This window comes from Macrotis lagotis, chromosome 6 (genome assembly GCF_037893015.1).
Source record: "Macrotis lagotis isolate mMagLag1 chromosome 6, bilby.v1.9.chrom.fasta, whole genome shotgun sequence".
NCBI lineage: Eukaryota > Metazoa > Chordata > Mammalia > Peramelemorphia > Peramelidae > Macrotis > Macrotis lagotis.
Genome location: NC_133663.1, coordinates 225,146,315 through 225,168,289, shown reverse-complemented (window position 1 = coordinate 225,168,289; position 21,975 = coordinate 225,146,315). Strand labels below are relative to the sequence as shown.

The 21,975-nt window shown below is 35.0% G+C and overlaps 1 long non-coding RNA gene across 4 annotated transcripts in view; it reads right to left on the bottom strand.

Annotated features, from left to right (window-relative positions):
* LOC141491436 (uncharacterized) overlaps positions 1 to 21,975 on the bottom strand; it is a 108,536-nt gene that overhangs the window by 19,927 nt on the left and 66,634 nt on the right. For 2 of the 4 annotated variants that reach the window (XR_012469605.1, XR_012469607.1), the window contains one exon: positions 18,839 to 21,262. The exons of the other annotated variants lie outside the window; for them this stretch is intronic. This is a non-coding gene — a long non-coding RNA (uncharacterized LOC141491436). Of the gene's footprint in view, positions 1 to 18,838; positions 21,263 to 21,975 lie in introns of those variants that run through there. 4 annotated transcript variants of the gene reach the window in all.

Sequence of the window (21,975 nt, the reverse complement as noted above, 5' to 3'; positions counted from 1 at the left end):
AGCAACAAAAATTAGTTTTAAAAAAAAGATGCTACCAGAGGGAATAATTCTCCTCTTTCCCTTCCTCCTGTCTCTTATCTATTCCCCCCACCCCTGACCTCCTTTGTCTACTGCCAACCTTCTTCCTCGCCTGGCAGCATCCTCTCTAGCCTAATGAATACCCATAGTGCAGTATCCTTAGGAACTGCCCTCTTTACCTTGAACAACTGTTTTTCTTTAAAAATTGACTTAAAGTAACTTTTTAATGCAGCTTATTTTGCTGAACTTTTCATGGTTCTTGCTTGCATGACTAGAATTGCCAGGTTCAGCTCTGTTCTAAATAGCTTTGAATTGTTTTATGTTTTCCCTTTTAAAATCTTATGTTCCACTTGTATCACAAGGCTCATCTGTTATTTCTGTTTTCCTAGGCATCTCTTTGATGCCGTCAATAGTCTTTTTAATCCATTTTTTGCATTGTTTCTTTTGCCCAAAAGCTTTACCAACATTCATTTAGAGGTCACTTTTTGACTATTTTCACTGATGTGTGTGGCTTCCCCATACAACAAAGAGGAAAAGGTAGTCCTATTTCATCTTTAAATAATACTTTCTGCTCCCTTTGAGTGTGCTACATGAAGAAAAGAAAATGTAGACCTCTTTCTTCCTATCTATAGATCTGTCTATAGAAGAGATCTCAGCTCTCTTTCATCCAGTTGCTAGTTTTAAGCCTTCTGAAGATTATATTGCTGGTAGAAAATTTAAGAAATTGACATTTTAAAAACTTTAAGCAAAATTGAATTTTGCCATTCCCAGATACATACACACACATTATTGGATACTAGTAAAGTTCCCCTGAGAATTGAGGTGGTTTAAAGATTATTATGCTACACACACACACACACACACACACACACACACACACACACACACACCCTCCAATCCCCAACCAGGCAGGCAATTTATATGACTGTTCTGTGATATATCTTTGAAGCAAATGCACCTTTGTAAAAGACAATCTGACTATTAAGTCATTCAACAGAACTGGAGTAATGGGGAATCCCCAAAAGTTTAGAGAATGAAATTAGTGCTGTCTTGTGACACTGGCAAAGAGACAAAAAACCACTCACACTCCTTAAGAGTACTATAGAACCCTATAAGACTGCTGCTCTGAAAGTCTTCAGATTACCATTCAAAGTCTATAGCTTGTTTCTTTAATCTCTGCCTCTCCATCCTCCATCTCTCCTGGGAGTCTCAGATAATTAGTAGTCATGTCTTTATCATGTTTGCAGTACCTGGTTTAATAGGGTAGCTCTTCAGAGACCACAAAACCCATGTTGATAAAGTGCTCTCTGCTGATCCTCTTACCCAGGTTGCCTTTCTTTTCTTTTTTTAATCTCTATTTTTAATTTAATTCTTTGTTACATTTTAAATTGTGAGTTTTCTCCCTCCCTTTCTTCCCTAGAGAAGACTGCCATTTGACATATCTATCTATCTATCTATCTATCCATCAACCTAATCTATCTGTAAAATAATACTATGCATACTTCTATTTATCATTTATTTCTCTAGAGGCAGATAGCATCTTCCTTCATAAGGCTTATTACTAAGAATAACTCAGTACTTTACAGTTGTTCTTTAAATAATATTAAAGTTACTTTATAGATTCTCTTGGTTCTGCTAATTTCACCCTTCTTTACTCCATGCAAATCTTTCCATGTTTTTCTAAAATCAACCAGTTCATCATTTATTCTCTTTCTTATTCCATCATAGTCATACATCACAGTTTGTTCAGTCATTTCCCACCTGATAGACATCCCCTCATTTTCCAGTTGTTTTTGCTACCACAATGGCAGCTTCTATAAGCATTTTGGAACATTTAGGTTCTTTGCTTCCTTTTTTCTTTTTTCTGCACCATTTGACTAAGTCATTCCTTTCCTTCTGTTCCCATCATTCCATATCCCTCCATGAAGCTTATAAAGTCCTCTTTGATCATTATTTCTCTCCTAAGAATCTTTGCATCACTAGTCACTAAGTTTGTGCTACTCATTCTTCTTCTTATTCTTTTTGTCTTGTCTGTCCAGTGGGATTATCAGATTTGGTAATCCATCCCTCTCTTTATTATATCCCTCTGCTTCACCTTTAGCACTGAAAGTTTGTTGTTACTGATGACTTCTAAGAATCATAAATTTAATAGTGCTCCAGTTATTAGGTCATCTCTGCATCACAGTGATTAGGAGGAAATATTTTTTTCTGAGATTTTGTAACTCTCCAATATTTTAGGAAGATCATTAGCAAAATAAGACAAAGGATCATGTATGTAAGTGGCCTCAAAAATCATAATAGCACCTCACAATTGCATCATATTTTAAAATTTGAAAAATCTGCTTTAAAATATTCATATCAGGGACAGCTAGGTGGCACAGTGGATAGAGCACTGACCTTGGAGTCAGGAGTACCTGAGTTCAAATTCAGCCTCAGACACTTAATAATTACATAGCTGTGTGGCCTTGGACAAGCCACTTAACCCCATTGCCTTGCAAAAAAAAAAAACTAAAATATTCATATCAGTCCCAGGAGAGGCAGTGAAAATTTTTTCATTATCATTTAATATATGAGGAAATCAAAGTTCTTAATAGTTAAATGACTCACCTATGGTCACACAGCTAGAAACCAATAAGAAAATCAGTCTCAGGTTTCTAGGATTCAAGTCTAGTGGTTCTATCTACTATGCCACATAGCTAGACAATTATTTATTATGGGTATAGCTAGACAATTATTTATTATGGGTATTTATTGTGCATATAGCCTGTAGAAGGGTAGGCTTGGAAGTGAGAAGGAACATAAAAACTATGTAAAAATGTAGAATATATTCAAGTATTCAAACTACATTCAAATGTCAAGTAGAAAAGGATTTTGATTTGTTTTGCTTAATTCCAAAGAGCAGGAGTAGTAAGTAAAAGTAATAAGGAGACATATTCACTCAGATACCAATTACTTCTCCTACCCTCAACTTCTCAATTGTAATTTCCACCTTCTCACCTTGTATGTTCATTCATTTTTCATTTGTGTCCAACTCTTTGTGATCTCAATTGGGGTTTTCTTGCAGAGATACCACAGTGGTTTGCCACTTCCTTCTCCAGTCCATTTATTTGACAGATGAAACTGAGGCAAATAGGGTTACGTTATTTACCCAGGGTCACACAATTAATAAGTGACTAAGGTCAGATTTGAATTCAGGAAGCTGAATCCTCCTAACACACCACCAAGCTGCTCCTATTGTATTCACATCTATAATCAATTTTATTTAAATCAAGTACTGAGGTGACAGTTATTAGGGTAATTCATTGTCATCAATCACTAGTGTAGCTGCAATTGAAATTCAGAAAGATCCTTAGATTTCAGGTCTTTGTTATGCTCTTTGACAATGAGACTCATGCCAGTTTTATGAACAATCATTTTCCTCTTCATTGCTTTTCATTATTTTATGAGACAACATTGCTTTGAGTTTTGTTAAATTTTTCCAAATGAATCTTTCTGAATGAATTTTGTATTCTAAGCCAGTAATTCACAAACTTTTTAGTCTCCGAACTGCTTTACATTCCTAAAAATTACTGATGTCTCCAAAGAGCTTTTATTTGTATAGGTTAAATCTGTTAATATTTACTGTATTAAAAATTAAAATTGATAAATTAAAAATATATTTTATTAACTCATTAAAATTATAATACTCATTATATGTTAGCATAAATAGCACTTTTATTAAAAATAACTTTATGCAAATCTTTTTATGCCCAGCTTAATAGGAGACAGCTGTATTTCCATTTCTGCTTTTGCATTTAATGTATTACAATATGTTGCTTTAGTTGAAAAATATGTAGAAAATACAGCCTCACAGAGATATGTTAGATAGATTCTAAAATGGAGGAGTATTTTAATATGCAAATAGCATCTTAGTATTATTATCATGATAGTTTTGGCCTTACAGATTCCTGAAAGGGTCTTAGGGACCCCCAGGGTACTTATTTTGAAAACTGCTACTCTAATTCACTGTTTCCATTGCCTGTCTTTTTCTTTTATGAACAAGGAAATTAAGTTTTGCTGGTTAAGGGGACTTCTAGCCTCTTTTGGTTTTTTCACTGCATCAATCATTTTACATTATTTAAACTTCTTTAAGAAATAATTAGAATGGACATCTTTACTTTGATATATTTCTCATTTCATGGAGTCCTTTGTTTAAATGGAATGAACTGGAGCTTTGTAATTACATGTATTGATGCTTTCTCATTTTTATCCCTTTTTCTAATTTCAAGTTGACTTTTACCTGTTTAACACATCAATGATTTTTGTAATGTTGTTTGTTTCTTGCTATTCCATCTTGTTGCTTTTGTTTTTGTTGTTGTTCAGTTGTTTCAGTTAGAACTGTCTCTTCATGACTCCATATGGAATTTTTTTGGTAAAGATACTAGAGTAGCTTGTCATTTCCTTCTCCAGCTCAATTTATAGATGAGGAAAAGAAGGCAAAAAGGGACTAGTGACCTGCCCATAATCACATGGCTACTAAGTGTCTGAGGTCAGATTTGAACTCAAGAAGATGAGTTTTTCTGACCCCAAGCCCAGGACTCTGAGCACTATGACACCACCTAGCCATAAGTATCTGCTGCCCCTGCTATATTTATTTTTTATCTTCTCTCTTCTTGAAGAAAGCACTCCTAGTAAACAGTTGTAAAGCTTCTCAGTAGTTTTCAAATCTTTCAACTCCCATTTCATAATCATAAACCATATTTCTTAACATATTTCTCACCATTGTTTCCTGTATCTATCCTTACATAAAAATCACTGAGTTTTAAAGCATTTGTGAACTTAGTATGAAAAATATTACCAAGTTCTGGGAGTTTTTCTTCTCATTTTTTTCTTTACAACAGATGCTGGGACATAAGCTACAATAGTAACAACTATTAAATTTAAAACTGTGATTTCTTTAGTATCTTCTGTCCCCTATTTTTGCAAATGTTAAAGATTCCATAAATGTGATATAGTAATATCAATAATTGTATGGTTCTAAAATGTCACTAAGAAAGTGGATTTATGTTCTATTAACATATGTATCTCTATACCATGGTTCCTTTGAGTATATTTGCCTTTCCTTGGAACAAAAAATGTCAGTTTGAACTTAACTTTCCTCTCTTCTAGCCAAGATTCCAATTAACCTAAATGATTCATCTTCCATTTTATTCACCTTCCAATTATTGTTTAGATATGTGAAACCCAAAACAAGATTTAGATAATTGAGACCTTCATGAATTTTAGTTCATAATTAGCAACCAACTCAGAAGGATTCTGAGAGTTGACAGAAAAATTCAACTTCTTTGAAAATAAGTTTAATATCAGCAATTAAAAATCTCCAGTCTTGTATCTGATTAAAGTCTAAACACTTTTGTTTCTGCTGAAAATCCAAATGTTTAATCTCTAAGTAGTCACTTGTTGATTTTGTTTTTCTCATTGTAGATAATCAACTCCACTGAAGTCCTATTTCAGTGTCTCATCATGGCACTAGAAATTCATTGGATTCTCCAAGGATAGGCAAGACAAACTCTGGTAGATCCTACCAAGCTGGGAAGGCTTTATACTTAAGCCCAGGGACAGACTAGCTATCAGTCAACTGGGGACCAATCTATCTAATAAGTCTTTAGAGCTCATAAATAGGTTGATCAAAGGATGTCTACATTTTTAGGTTACCAGGTACTGCTGAAGAATATTATATAGAGGGGTTCTAGTCTGTGTTCAATGAAAAAAATAGAAAAAATATTGAAAATTGTCAAAAATAATATGAATTTTGGGACATAGTTATTTAGGCAGAGATAGTATTGAAAACATGGCTACTTTCAAAACCTAGCTTGAGGAAATTCTGCTTTAATAAAATCAGTGAATGTTTTTGATGGCTATATTTGAATGCAATTGATTTCTCTTGTAATTCTGTATATTTCATTTTATGCACCTAAAAAAACATTTTTCTTGGAAGTCATAGCCTTCAATAAAGAATACCTCCCCCATTAGAACATAATTTGGCAAAGGTCAAAATTACATTACAATGCAGTTATTTGGTACAGTGGATAGTGTATTGAGTCTGGAGTCAAGGAGACTGAAGAGATCAGATCTCACACATGAACTGTCTGATCCTTGCAGGAGTAATTTAACCCTGCTTGCAACAGTTTTCTCATTTGTAAAATGAACTGGAGAAAAATGACAAATCATACCAATATTTTTGCCAAGAAAAACCCAAATGGGTCACAAAGAGTTGGACATGACTGAAATGACTGACAATTCCATATTGCTCTTTTACTAAGGCTAGTTAGTTATTAAAGCATCAAAAGGCATTCTACAAAGGCCATTGGAGAGGCAAACTGTGAATACAACATATTATAAACAAGGAATTATGAGGGAGAAAAGTAAAGCACTTCATTAAACATGTATGAGAAAAAGAAGCTGGTCATATGGGAGGGCTAAGAGATGGCCATTCCACCTATTCTTTGTCCTTGTGATATCAAGAAAACTCAAGGAAAGTATCTAGCATGTTAGGTAAAGTGCCTTAAATTTTTAAGTGTAAGCATTTGCATCTCATAAATTGAGTAGGTTCTCAATCAATAGTTAATTTATTGTTTTTTGATCGTCTAGATTTAAGAAAATGATGGAGAAAATGTTAATGCAGATTAAACTTAAAAATGTGTGTGGAACAGAGCCAGTTGTTAATCATTTACCAACCCATCAATCATTCAGTCAATCAAGAACTATTTTAATTACTTTCTAGCTATGTGCCAGCCACTGATTATACAAGTCAAAGAATGAAATGATCATTATCCTCAATGAGCTTATTTTTTAAATGTAGAGAAAAGTACATTTAGAAATATATACAACATAAATATAAAGCCAATAAAATAAGTTCTAACTATTAATGGTTGTTGAATTGAAAATATTAAGTATAGTATAAGTCATAAAATAAAATAAACAGTACAGAATGAGAAGACTAGGGCATGACTGTTTATGATACAAGGTGAGGTTAAGACCATTACCTTTCAAACTTTTAAAGTCTTTAAGTAGTTGCAGGGGTCATGAAATTCTTCAGGCAGTATTACTTTATTGAAAGCAAGGATTTTTTCATATAATAAAAGCTCTTGATGACTCTTATTAAGACAGCTAAATTGAAGTAAAATAGCTCTCACTTTTCCAGAATAACTGTCTAAACTTTACAGCATTGCCTTTTTTGTTCATAAGTTTTTCTTTAATCTGTGCCCTCCATTAATCTTCCACCCCACCTACTGTCGAGCTAATTCTGTGTAGAGCGTGTTTGTATTTGTCTTAACCATGAAAGTTTTATGTCTATGTAGGTCTGTCTAAATGCGACTCAAAGAGACTTCCAGCCAAGATGGCAGAGAGAAAACAACCACAGTGCTAGTCTCCTGATCTTCCCCCATATATAATATGAAACAAACCTCTTAATAGAAATCTGATCTATAAAACCCAGAAAGAGAAACTAGGAGAAGAAGATCTACCTCCAGGTTTGTCCTCCAGGATCATGGGTGACCCAGGAGCAGAGGGCAGACTCTGCCAGGACAAGACAGGGTCAGAGCCTGAGAGTTCCACTAGCCTGATCAAAGGGGCAGGTGAGAGCTCAACTAGCCTGATCAGCATGGAGCAGACTAGAACCTGGAAGCCTAAAGGCAGGGCAAGCCTGATTGGCCACAGGGCATTGACCAACTAGGGAGCATTGGTTGTAGTACTGACAGTCTGGAACTTGCCTGCAGAGACAGAGGGTGAGTTCTAGTGTGGGAGAGCTGCAGCCATACCTTCATTTCAGCTCAAGCCTCTTTCCAGAACAAACACAATTACAACCCACCTCTGCCCCAGGCTAAGAGCAGCAGACTTCCCTCAGCTGTGAATAGGGAGAGCAATTACTTTGCCCTAGAGCAAAATACACCATTGGACAAAGATAAAAGTAATCAATAGCTTCATTCACCCCCTCCAGGCTAAGGGAGAGGGCCTCAAATGAAGGTCACAAACACTCCAAAGAAAGCAAACAACACAGCCTACCATCCAGCCCACTTGGAGTTAGTAAACCCAGTGAGTAAAGCCTCTAGAGATCTCAACACCAAATCTCTGTGAAGGAAGGTCAGAGAAAAGGAGGGTCCACAGAGAAATTACTATAGGGAAAAGACCCTAACTCAGAGAGACCTAGAACCTCTGAGGAGAATATGATCTGATCTCCAGCAGAGAAAGACTTACTTGAAGAAATCAGGATGGAGTTTAAAAATCAATTGGAAAATTTGGAAGAGACAGTTAACACCTTGCTACAAAAAATTAAATAATTGGAAAATACAATTGGACAAATACAAAAAGTAAATAATTCTTCTCAAAATTTCAATTGGTCAAATGGAAAAGGAGCTGCACAAGTTAAATGAAGAAAATTATTCTCTAAAAAAAAAGAATGGAGTCTGTGGGAAACTAATGACTTCATGAGACAGCAAGGGTCTTAAACAAAACCAAAAAAATTGAAAAAAATAGAAGAAAATGTAAAATACCTCAACAGCAAAACCACTGACATTGAGAACTGATCAAGAAGGGACAACCTGAGAACTATAGATCTTCTTGAAAACATAAAAGAGGAAAAAAGCCTAGACTTAATATTACAGGATTTAGTGATGGAAAACTGCCCTGATATCCTGGAACCAGAGGGCAACATCATTATTGAAAGAATTCATCTATCCACTCCAGAAAGAGATCCTAAAATGAAAACCCCCAAGGAATGTTGTGGCCAAATTCCAGAACTATCAGATAAAAGAGAAAATCCTGCAAGCAGCCAGAAAGAAACAATTTAGATACCAAGGAGGCACAGTAAGTATTACACAGCACTTGGCTGCATCAACATTAAGGGATCAAAGGGACTAGAATGAGATATTCCAAAGAGCAAGGGAGCTTGGAATGCAGCCAAGAATCCACTACCAAGCAAAACTGAGCCTTCTCTTCCAGGGGAAAAGATGGACATTTAACAAAATTGAAGACTTCCAACATTTCCTGATGAGAAAAACTAGAGCTTAATAGAAAATTTGGACATCAAACAGGAGGCTCAAGAGACACATGAAAAGGTAAAGAAAAAAAACTGCTATCCAATAAGATGAAACTGAATATATCCCCTCCTGGGATAAAGATTCTCATAACTCTTGAAAATTGTTAACTCTATTAGAGAGAATTTACTTAGCCAGAAGTTATGGACATTCATTACTTTTATGTGACTCAGATATAATGATTTAAAAACAATACCTCCTTAAAAGGGGGGACCACTCAAAGTAACCTCAGACAATGTACAATACCTGGGAGTCTATCTGCCAAGGCAGACTCAAAAACTTTTTGAAAACAATTACAAAACACTTCTCACACAAATAAAATCAGATTTAAATAACTAGGCAAACATCAACTGCTAATGGAGAGGCTGAGCTAATATAATAAAAATGACAATTCTACCAAAACTAAATTACCTGCTTAGTGCTCTACCAATCAAAATTCCAAAAAATTACTTTAATCAATTAGAAAAAGTTGTAAGTAAATTCATATGGAGAAATAAAAAGTCAAGAATTTCCAGGGATTCAATGAAAAAAAGTGCAAAAGAAGGTAGCTTAGCCTTACCAGATCTAAAATTGCATTAGAAATCATCAGTCATCAAAAACTGTCTATTCTTGGCTAAAAAATAGAGTGGTGGATCAGTGGAATAGATTAGGTGCAATAGCAGGAAATGATTATAGTAATCTGCTGTTTGGTAAACCCAAAGAGTCCAGCTATTGGGATAAAAATTCCCTCTTCGATAAAACTGTTGGGAAAATTGGAAGTTAGTATGGAAGAAAATTATATTAGACAAACACCTCACACCCTATACCAAGATAAGATCAAAATGGATATAGGATATAGATATAAGCAAACTTGGAAGATCAAGGAGTAGTTTACCTGTCAGAGCTATGGAAAGGGAAGCAGTTTATGATTAAGGAAGAGATGGAGAACATCACTTAAGACAAACTGGATTTTGATTACATTAAATTAAAAAGCTTTTGCACAGACAAAACCACTTTAACCAAGATCAAAAGAAATGTAGTAAATTGGGAAACAATCTTTACAACTAATGATTCTGACAAATGACTCATTTCTAAAATATACAGAGACTTAGTCAAATTTTCAAAAAAAATTCCATTCCCCAATTCACAAATGGTCAAAGGATATGCAAAGGCAATTTACAAATGTGGAAATTAAAGTGATCCAATAGTCATATGAAAAATTGCTCTAAATCATTACTTATTACAGAAATGTAAATTAAAGTATCTCTGAGATACCACCTCACACCTCTCATGGCCAATATGAGCAGAAAGGACAATGATCATTGTTGGAAAGGATGTGGGAAATGTGGGACACTAATGCATTGTTGGTGGAGCTGTGAATGCTTGCAACCTTTCTGGAAGAGCAATTTGGAATTACCCCCAAAGGGCAACAAAAGTGTGTATACCCTTTGATCCATAAATACCACTACTGGGTCTAGACTCTGAAGAGAAAATGAAAAAGGATAAAAACATCACTTGTACAAAAATATTCATAGCAGCCCTGTTTGTGGTGGCAAAGAATTGGAAGTTAAGTAAATGTCCTTCAAATGGGGAATAGCTTAACAAATTGTGGTATACGTATGTGATGGAACACTATTGTTCTATTATAAACCAGAAGGATGGGAATTCAGGGAAGCCTGGTAGGATTTGCATGAAGTGATGCTGAGCAAAATAAGTAGAACTAGAAAAACATTGTATACCCCATAATGCCTCATTGTACACCCTAACAGCAACATGAGAATGACCAACCTTGATGGACTTGCTCATTCCATCAGTGAAAGAATCAGGAACCATTTGGGGATATCCATGACGAAGAATACCATCTGTATTCAGAGAGAGAATGGTGGAGTTTGAAAACAGACCAAAGACTATTACCTTTAATTTAGGGGGAAAAAAATCTGTTATCTTACTGTGCAATTGTGCTCTTATACTTTATTTTTCTTCCTTAAGGATTTGATTTCTCTCTCATCACATTCAAGTTAGATCAATATATATACCATGGAAATATTGTGAAAACTAACAAACTGCCTTTTGGGGGGGGGAAGATTAGGGGAAAATTGTAAAAATGGTAAAGCTCAAAATAAATAAAATAAATAAATAAATGAATAAATGGATGTGACTCAAAGGAGTCACTAGAATCTCCCATACCCACCCTTGTCCAAAGGAGACTGATTCCTTCTAGCACCAGCCCTGGAGTCAGGAGTACCTGGGTTCAAATCAGGTCTCAGACACTTAATAATTACCTAGCTGTGTGGCCTTGGGCAAGTCACTTAACCTCATTAGCCTTGCAAAAACCAAAAAAAAAAGACTTTGTAAATCTTTAAATGAAATATAAATTTGAATTTCTATTATTGGTGTCCTTGCAGAGAACAGTTTCAGTCTAGTGGTGGGCACAGAAGCCAAGACTGTATATAGATATGAATTAGTCAGAGGTATAGAAATGGAGGCAATGAATTTATGCTACTATTTCTGGACACTGAATAGCAAAATGTAGGGAAAAGATAGCATGAGAGTTTGAAGAATTTACAAACTCAAGGAGTCTTTTTGTTTGTTTGTTAGGCTTGGAGAAATCTAGCCATGGAATTCAGGCAGAAGAAAAGGAACAAAGGTTAGAAAATTAGAACCATGGAAAGAAGGGAGGTAAAAAGAAAAAAAGAAAGATGCATTAATTGTTCAGGCTAGCTCTTTGTGACCCCCTTTTGGGGGTGGTTTTCTTGGCAAAGATACAAAATGGGGTTTGCCATTTCCTTCTATAACCCATTTTACAGTTAAGGAAACTGAAGCAAATAAGATTAAATGACATGCTCAGGGTCACATAGTAAGTGACTGAGGCCAGATTTGAATATAGGAAGATGAGTTGGGCAATCTCTCCACTGCTCCACCTAGCTGCAAGGTAGAAAATAATTAATTGACCCACATTTAAATTCTCTCCTGTAAATTTTTTTTTCTTGACAGCATGATGTAGTCGGTGGACAGTAGAATTTGAAGTCAAGAAAACATGGATTCAAGTACTAAATTTGACCATGATGGAAATGTGATTCTGGGAAATTCACTCAGTCTCTGGAAAGTTGACTCAACCTGTCAGTGCTCCATCTATTTCTAATGACTTCAAGTTGCAAAGATATTTATCTGCATTGGTAGCCAGAATTTCTCTTTAGGTGCTCCTTGTACAGATGAATTCATCGAAAAAATAAGAGAGGCAGGGGTGTTACATTTAAGCACATTAAAAATTCTCCTTTTAGAAGTATGTGTCACATGTATCTTTGGAGTCAGCTTTTACATATTCTCTTCAGAATTTTGTCTCTGCTAATAAAAAAACAAGACATGAGACAAATATTATTGCAGCTTCAATGCTGGAGGCAACCTTTAGTCACAGTTTATAAGTTAGGAAATAACAGAGAAGTATTTCATTTTAAGGAACAGATAAGTTTCTGAAAAGTTACCTACCTATAAAATGAATTTCATAACAGCATATCTAATCTTATTTTCCAATTGACTGAAATTATAAAATTAAGAATTTGCAAAAGTTTGTCCTTAAAAATGCAATAAAATCTCACTTAAAGATATATAACAGGGTAAAATCCTTATTTAAGCTAAGAAAAATGGAATTAGCAATAGAGACAGAAGACAATTCCTTAATTTTACTAGTTACTAGCTATGTAACCATGGAGAATGGTGTAACTTCTCAGAACCTCAGTTAACTGGTTTTAGTTTAAATCAGGGGTGGGGAAACATTTTTCTGCCAAAAATTATTGATTATCTATAACATCATTCATGGGCCATGCAAAATTATCAACTTAAAAATTAACCTGCTGTATTTGGTCAAACTCTTAATTTACCCCTGAAAAGTTCCTAGATTTAATGAATTTTGAGTCCTGTCTGCAATGTCTTGGCAGCACCAGACTAAATAATTTCATGGGACTTATATGGCCCAGTGAGCCTGATGTTCCTCACCCCAGTCTAAATGATATCTGAGATACCTTTCAGCTCCAGATTTATGATCCTCTAGACAAACTTTTTCCTACAATATTTTTATGTGATCTCACCAATGTGGCTATTCCTTCCAAAAGTCATCACAGCCCCATCCATGGCTGCTTAATGTGAGTGATTCTAATCATTGTCCTTAAAGAAAAATACCATGTAAGCCAATGGTGCACAAAATTGAAGCAAGAAATGGTCTTTTTTTTTTTTAAAAATGAAGGACAAACATTATGATGATACCCCAGAAAACATCACATCTCTGATGTGTAAGTGATACTGCCTTCCTTTCAGGTATTCCAGCATGGTGAATGATGAGGGGAATGTGATGTTATTATCCCCTGCATCCAAATCTAAATTTGGGGATCTCTGAAGGAAGCAATTCCTTAAGAGTAGTAAGATCATAGGATTGACAATTTCTCAATTCTCAATTTATTCCAGATTCTCTATATTTCCACATAATAGAGGTATATTTTTGTCCAAATAGATATGTCTGCAAAGTTATAATTGGGAAAGCAAAGGAATAAGAAATAGGCAATTTAAAGCAACACAGTTATACTGAATAGAAGCTGATTAATGTGAACAGGAATCTTCTGAGACAGACTTAAATTTCCTAATTAGTGCCAAGAGAATGACCTTGGTTTTTTCATAAAGAGAGCACTGAAGACTTCATGGAGGTGCTTATGACTTTTTTCCCCTGTAGCATGCTACATAGATATGCTAACTCAGATTCTATTACAGGAATAAATTTATAAAACAGAAGAGTTCTGGGAATATAGTTTAAAACATTGGATTTTAGTCCTCAGATATTTGCTACTTGATCTTGAGCAAATCGATTAGCCTCTTAGATCATTCATTTCCTCATCTGTTAAATAGGGTTAAAAAAAAGCTGTTTCCACTTAAACCTAAAAAATCTTGGTCCTAAAGACGGGGCAGAAAGGCCTTAATTATTCATAGAGGAAAATGAACATATACTTGTATTTATTTTCTAATTGAAAATATCAATTTGTTTATAATAGGCAGAGTGAGAAAGGATAACACTTCTATTTCCAAAATTCTAGGAAGCAAATTTATCCCTAGATCTCCAATAGGCCAGACCTGATTCAAATTAAGCTGGTTTTAATTTAAACTTGGGAGTCAGTTTGACTGGGAATTAGGGTCTTTGTAACAGAAGGCAGCCTTGAAGAATTTATGATGTATAACTAGGATGTCTGGTGAGATAACTTGAAGACACTAGTTTAGATTAGATTACACACAAATATAGGATAGAATCAACATAAAGAATAGGGAAGCTTTAACAGTTTTAAAAGATTTAACTATTTTAACAGTGTCTATTTGTTTGGAATATTCCTTACTTATAAGGATTTGCTTTCAAGGAAAGTACAAAAAAAAAAGAAAAGGATTATAACATGTCTCTTAATACAGAAAAAGGAGGGGGGAGAGGAGATTACATATCTCTGTCCAGAGTTCCAGTTTCAGTAACACTCATGAAGTTTATTAAGAAATTTGATGATACCTCCAATGCAGTTATGTTTAAAGAAGTATATTCTTTCAGGCAAGGGAAAAATCAAATAGTTTGAGATGGTAATTTGGGGAGATGACAAAATTATGGATTTCTCAGAAAGTAACAGACCAGTTTAAACTTCAATAAGACACAACTTCTCCAAATCTGCAAAATAAAGGTTTGACTATATGCCTTTCAGGGTTTCTTGAAGTTGCTCCCAGGGACATTGTTGCAAGCCTCCAAGACATGCTGTTCCCCCAAATGTTGCCAGACTGTACTTGATTCTTTCGATCAGGAGTCTCCCCTATTTTACCATTTCTGACTTTCAGGTCTAAGGAACATATCTCCAGAAAAGGAGCTACCTGGGGTGGCTAGGTGGTGCAGTGCATAAAGCACTGGCCCTGGAGTCAGGAGTACCTGGGTTCAAACCCGGTCTCAGACACTTAGTAATTACCTAGCTGTGTGGCCTTGGGCAAGCCACTTAACCCCATTCACCTTGCAAAAACCTAAAAAAAAAGGAGAGCCCTGTCCAGTATTCTTTTTTCTCTGGAATAGGAAGCAGGATCAATCCAGCAAGTCAATATCTTAAGTTTTATCTTTGTTCTCTTAATGATTTTTCCTAGCAAGGGACTGAATTCCCTTGATCAGAAATCTTCCTTTTTCATATGGTGATTGATCTAATTAACTATTTGCCAAATTTTATATTTCTTCAGTCTAGATTATAAAACAGGTAATAATGATTATTTTTCTAATGATTAGCAAATAACATTGAGTTTGGGAATTGTTGTATAAATCTTTATTCTTTTTCCCCTCCCCCCCAAAAAGCCATTCTCTTTTTTTTTCCTCAGGTGCATTTTTAATGTAATTAGTATTTTATTTTTCCAATTATGTGTAATTATAGTTTTCAACATGCACTTTTATAAGATTTTGCATTGAAAATGTTTCTCCCTTCTATATTCCCCAAGATGAGAAGCAATCTGATATGGGTTATACATATATAATCATGTTAAGCATCTTTCAACATTAGTTATTTTGTAATAATTGCATTATTTGAGGTATGGATTTAGTTAGATATGCAAATAATTTATAAGATAATTTAACCATAAAATGATTCAGGGGCAGCTAAGTAGCCCACTGGCCCTTGAGTCAGAAGGACCTGAGTACAAATGTGACCTCAGACACTTAATTATCTAGTTGTGTAACTTTGGGCAAGTCATTTAACCCCATTGTCTTGTAAACACCAAAAAAAAAACCCCAAAAAACAACAACCCACCAATATGATTCAAGTACTGCTTGAAACTATGACTAAATAGGTTACATATGTAATTTGTAATTTTTTTCCTCAACTATCCTATTAAATTGCTTATTAATTGAAACAAACATTATTTCTAGTTCATGGATGAAGAACTTTAGGCCAGTGAAGTGAAATGACACAGGACTAATGATTCAATAAACATTAAGCACTTACTAAGTTCCAGGAAGCTTATGTGACTCTGTAGATAGAGAGCTGAGCCTCAATAACATTCAGCCCCTGAGACTTACTAGTTATGTGATCTAAGCAAGTCACTGAATCTCTGTTTACCTCAGTCCACTGGAGAAGGAAATGGCAAAACACTCCAGTATCTTTATCAATACAATACCCAGAGATAGCATTGGTGTGCTGCGGTTCACTAACAAGTCAATTAAATGATTGAACAACAAATGTATCAGGCACCAGGTTCAATGTTGAGGATACAAATACAAAAAAAAAGTTCTGCCCACAAGACAACACAGAAAATTCTGAAAAGCTGGGGTACTCTACAGAGGGGCAAAGCCTAGTGTGCAATTGGGTGGGAAATGAAATAACTCTACTGAGCCCCTTCATTAAATGAAGGTCTAGGAATTCAATAACCCCTCACTAAAATTTGGTATTTCATTCAATTATTTAAAAAAAAACAAAAATATTCTGAGAAAGGATCCATTGCCCAATCAGAAAGACAGAGGGTATTTGGGAGGTCTGAATACCAAGGCTCACTTAATCATGCTACAATAGATTTCCCAATAAGGATGTTTCTGGGGGCACAGAGGAGATGTCAAGATAATCAAATGGAACAAGACCAGATGAAAAATGAGCCTTGTGTCATCTCTTCCAAAATCAAGGTCGTCCTACTTTAGGACTTTCCACTATATTCTGATGTCTCTCCTTCATGAATTTCTTTCAAAGGGAGTCATGTTGGAGAAGCCAAAGAAGTTAAAAATGGGAATTGTAGAAGTGGACCTAGGCACTGGAATGGGGGGTGTCCAACTCAGAGTAGGGAACTGAGTTTGTCTCATTGTGTGGAGAACTGCCAGTGAAGAAACTCAGTGCAGATGGTTCCTCTAATACAGCTTAATTGACTGAATAACTGAAATGTCAATGATTTAGCTAGGATAATGTAGCTAGTTCTTTATCCTCTATGCCCGATAACCCATTTCTGTCAGTGGTCTCATGCCTTTAAAAATATTCTGGGAAATTAAAATTTTGCATTTTTCAGCATATTTCTCAGTTTGTGTTACAACTGTGAGGCAAAAGTTTAATTCAGCATAAAATGAGTTATACGAAACTTCTATGATTTGTCTAGGTAAGCTTTATGTAAAGAGGGTCATGTAAATTGACTCTGGTGTTCTCAGAACCCTAAGAAACATTTGGCTAAGAACATGCAAGGATTTTCAATCTTAAAAATTATAAAATATGATGAAGAGGCATATTGAATTGAAATTGAAGCTGACTTCAGTTTCAGGAAGACCTATGTTTAAAGTCACACTTCTGGTCACATACTGTCTGTAACCTTGGGCAGATTACTAAACCTTTCAGTGCCCAGAATCCAGTGCCGAGGACTATAAACTACAATTTACCAAACTATATCAATGGAAGGAATTTTCATATGAGGAGACCTGTACACTAAGGAAATCACAAATCTGGACCAAAATAAACACAAGCGTGAAAATGTACTCAAAAGAGATTGAATTATTGGTGCTCACTGACCTCAAATGTATCATCTTACAGATTTTGGTTACAAATTAAAATATTGTTGCCAATTTACCAAACAAATATGAGCATTAATGTCTACATTAATTTATACATGGATGACCCTCTTAATACCATTCAGCCCATAGAGATCTAAGACATTCAATAATCTTTCAGAATGTGACCTACACTGACATCTATAGGCCATTTGCTTTCTATAGCCTAATAGGAACTGGTGAAAGCTGTAGTGATATGGGCAAATATTTCTGGGTTAGCATATAAATTCAGTGACCTTGTACTAACCAGTCACTTGGAAAAAAAATTTTTTTTTGTAGAGTCCCATGAAAAGCTGTTTGTTTTTAATTTACTTAAAATAATAACTACTGATGATTATAGCTACAATCTTCATAACATTGGTTGGATATTCTAAATTAAGGGTTCTCAACCAGGATCTGGGAATAAATGATTGGTGAATCAATTTTTAGAAGCAAATTTGGAAATGAAAGATTTTGATTATTTCACTAACCTTTAACATTTTCTTCCATCATTTAATTTTTTTTTCCTGAGAAAAGCATCCAAGGGCTTCACTACCAAAGGAGTTCATGAGGCAAAAAATGTTAAGAGTCCCTGCAATAGATGATTGGATCACTTTGTACCAGGTTAGTAAAGGATAAAGTTTAGATGAGGCTAAGTAATTTAGTGTTAGATTCCAAACTTGTTAAATAGAATGAACATTATCCAAAACACTTTCTTCCCCATGATTCAGAAATAGTTTATTTAAATAAGTTTCCCATATTCTCCTTTCCTATTCCCCTCTTTCAATAACACAGAGAGAATTAAAGAAAAAATATAATTCTACCTTAGAATCACAAATTTTGGTTCTGCAAGAGATTTCAGACATCTTGTAGTCCAAGTTTGCTTGGCAAGTGAAAGAAATTGAAATTCAGAGCAGCTAATAATGTGATGATATTTTTAAGGTATTTCCTGTTATTTGCTTTTTAATGGGGTGGGATAGCATTGGTTGTTTTTGTTTGGTTTTAAATTTTATTTTTCCAATTATATTGGAAAATTCCAACAGTAAGGTTTTGAGTTTCACAATATTTCTCCCTTCTTCCCTTCCCTCCCCCATTCCCCCTGACAGAATACAATCTAATAGAGGTTATAAATGTATAACTATGTTAAACATATATCCATATTAATAATGTTGTGAAAGAAGAATAAAAACAAAAAAGGGAAAAAACCTATGAGAAGGAAAAAGCCATAACATCAGTTGGATAAAACAAATTTTAAGAAATGAAAATAGTAAGCTTTGGTCTGCATTCAGACTCCATAATTCCTTCTCTGGATATAGATATATTTTCTATCAGAAGTCTTTTAGAATTGTCTTTTATTATTGTACTGTTGAGATGTGTGATAACACTTCTAATTAAGGTCAAGGCTAGTAGTCTCCTGCACACCATCTTCAAGTGCTTTCCTCTAGACCACTGGAGTCAAAAGTAGAAACAAATCTCTTAGCTATCCAGTAATAACTTAGAAAGTCACAAATTAACATTATTTACATTTTATTTTTTCCTTACATTGTTAAACATTTGCCAATTATGTTTTCATCTGATTCTCCACAATACTCAAGTTTTGCAGGATACTTGAAGCCTATAGGCCTGAAGACCAACTCCTATATCCATAGAACCCTAAGAAAGAATGGCCCTTGTTCAAGTGTAATGTTCTGACAGAAATGCTGGATCTCAACTGTGGACTACTGGGTGGGTTGATTCCAGGAGAGTCTGTGAATTTGGATGGGGAAAAAAATTCAACTTTATTTTCAATAACCTCTCACTGAAATTTTTATTTCCTTCAAGTATTTAAAAAAATCTGAAAAGGGATCCATGGTCAAAACCATGGTTAAAAATACCTAGGTCACAAAAAGAGTTAAGAATCCCTCATCTAAATGACACAAGATGTGCTTTATTCCTTCAGAGATAACCAATTCATCTGAGCGATCCAAGTCTGCTATTCTTGACACTTTCCCACAACTCAAAAGGTCATTGATTCTGTTATTAGTAACATTACTTCTAGGGCATAGGTTTTTTTTGTTTGTTTTCCTGATTTGGAGAGTGTGGTAATATAGTTGACCGAATGATGCAGTTTAACTTTGTGAAAATTATCTCTTTTGTGAAAATCTCTTTTACTGCTATTTTCAAACTCCAAGATTAATGTATAACCTACTTTCAGAATTGAATTTCCCAATTGGTTCTCAACTTGGGTATCATTCTTGGTTTATTCTGTGTTTTTTTGTTTTATATAACCTTTTTGCTAGTGTTTATGCTCCCATGGGATAATATAAGGTGTCTACTTAAAAACAGGGGGTAGAGGGTAGATTCTGACAGATGACCAGAGCTGTAATGTAAAGAAAGCAGGCTGATTGAAACAGAATGGGGCAGCTTTACATGATGGAGTGACTCCAAGAAGACCAAACATTTTTCAGATCCATGATCAAGTCACTTAACTTCCTGGATCTGTTTCTTGATTAATAAAATGAATTGAGTTTGGAATCCATAACCACCAGGACTTTCTCCACTATCAAATTTGTGATCTTATCAATGGGCTTTTGTCAAGAATAATGACAATTAGGAGTTCATGTTTTTCCCATTCTTCACTCCTGGGGTAATCTTTTCTGCAGCTAAGTGGCACAATGGATAGATGGTGTCAGACCTGGGTCAGAAGAGCTCAGTTCAAATTTTACCTCAGTCACTTATTACCTATGTGACCTGGGCAAATTCTTAATCCTGTTTGCCTCAGTTTCTGAATCTATAAAATAAACTGGAGAAGGAAATGGCAAATTACTCCAGTATCTTTGCCAAGGAAACTCTAAATGGGAAAAAGAAGAGCCAGACATGATTAAAATGACTTAAGAACAACAATAACAAAATCAGAACTTTGCTACTGCATGAACTGGCACAAATCACAACCTCTCTTTTCCTCAAATGGGTTAAACTACATGACTTCTTCCTATTAAACTAGAAATAAAATTTAATGAACACTTAAAGTGAGAATCTTTGTCTGCTTTGAAGTATTTTGGAGCCCTCATTAAAATGCTGTGAGCCAATGCAGTGCCATCTTGAGAGAGTTTGGTCGGGTAATCAGCAGGATGTGTTGGGAATAAGAAATATTTAGTTTGCTAAGATAATAAATAACAAAGAGGTGAACAAAATGTTCATTATTCTGATGCTGTTTCCAAACTTAGGATCATTTAACCTTTAAATGTTTATTTTAAATTTCAAATGGAGCATTACTTGGCATTTTTTTCCTTCTGCCAAATACAGACAAAAGTAGTAATGGGCATAAATGTGGAATAGATTTTAAAAATTTTTCTTAATATTTGTTTTTCATATCATGTAGACATTCTATCTTGTATCTGTCCCCCCTCCCTCAACCCAGCTCCCAGTGTTTGGCAATCGTAGGCTCTGCTTATTTCACTCTGCATCATTTCATGCAAGTCTTCCTGTGTTTCTCTATACTCACCTTAATCATTTTTTCTTATAACACAACAACATTCTATTATTTTACATTCATGTACCACACTTTGTTTTGCCACTCCTCAATCAACAAGCATCCTCTCTGTTAAGAGGGAAAAATTGTTTAGGTATGGGTTGGAATGGGCTTGGATGGTTTCTTCCAAAACAAAGTCTGTTAACAAGAAGAGAAAATGTCATACTGACAAACTGAATTGATGTTTGGTGGTGGTTTTCTTTTCACCTATTTTTTTCCCTCAAAACTTCCACATCCCCTAGTGTCTGTATCTCCAAATTCTAATCATACTGAAGAGCTAGCTCCCAGTTCAACCAATTTCACTTAGGTACTAAACTGAACAATCTAAAGCAGGCACTATCTCCATCAGTCATGATCTGAGCTGAGTTTTCAGCTCTGGTTTGAGTGAGTCAGCTTAATAACAAGGTACTATATGATAGTAACATAGGCAGCCAGGATACCCTCTGTCTCCTATCTAGTAGAATGCACAAAATTCTTCCAATTCTTTTGGTATCCATTTATTGGAAGTTTTTTTCTTTTTGTCTTTTTTTTGCAAGGCAAATGGGGTTAAGTGGCTTGCCCAAGGTCACACAGCTAGGTAATTATTAAGTGTCTGAGACAGGATTTGAACCCAGGTACTCCTGACTCTAAGACCAGTGCTTTATCCACTACACCACCTAGCCACCCTATTGGAAGTTTTTACAGGAGAATTGTTTTTTCCCAAAATCTCAGGGTCCAAGGAGACCTTGAACAACTAATGCAACCCAGACCTGAGCAGGAATCCTCTGGATTCACAAGCCTTCTAAAGTATTGTAGAGAGCTCTGATGTCTCCTCACAAAGATTGTTACAATTTAGTAAAAGCAATGATTTT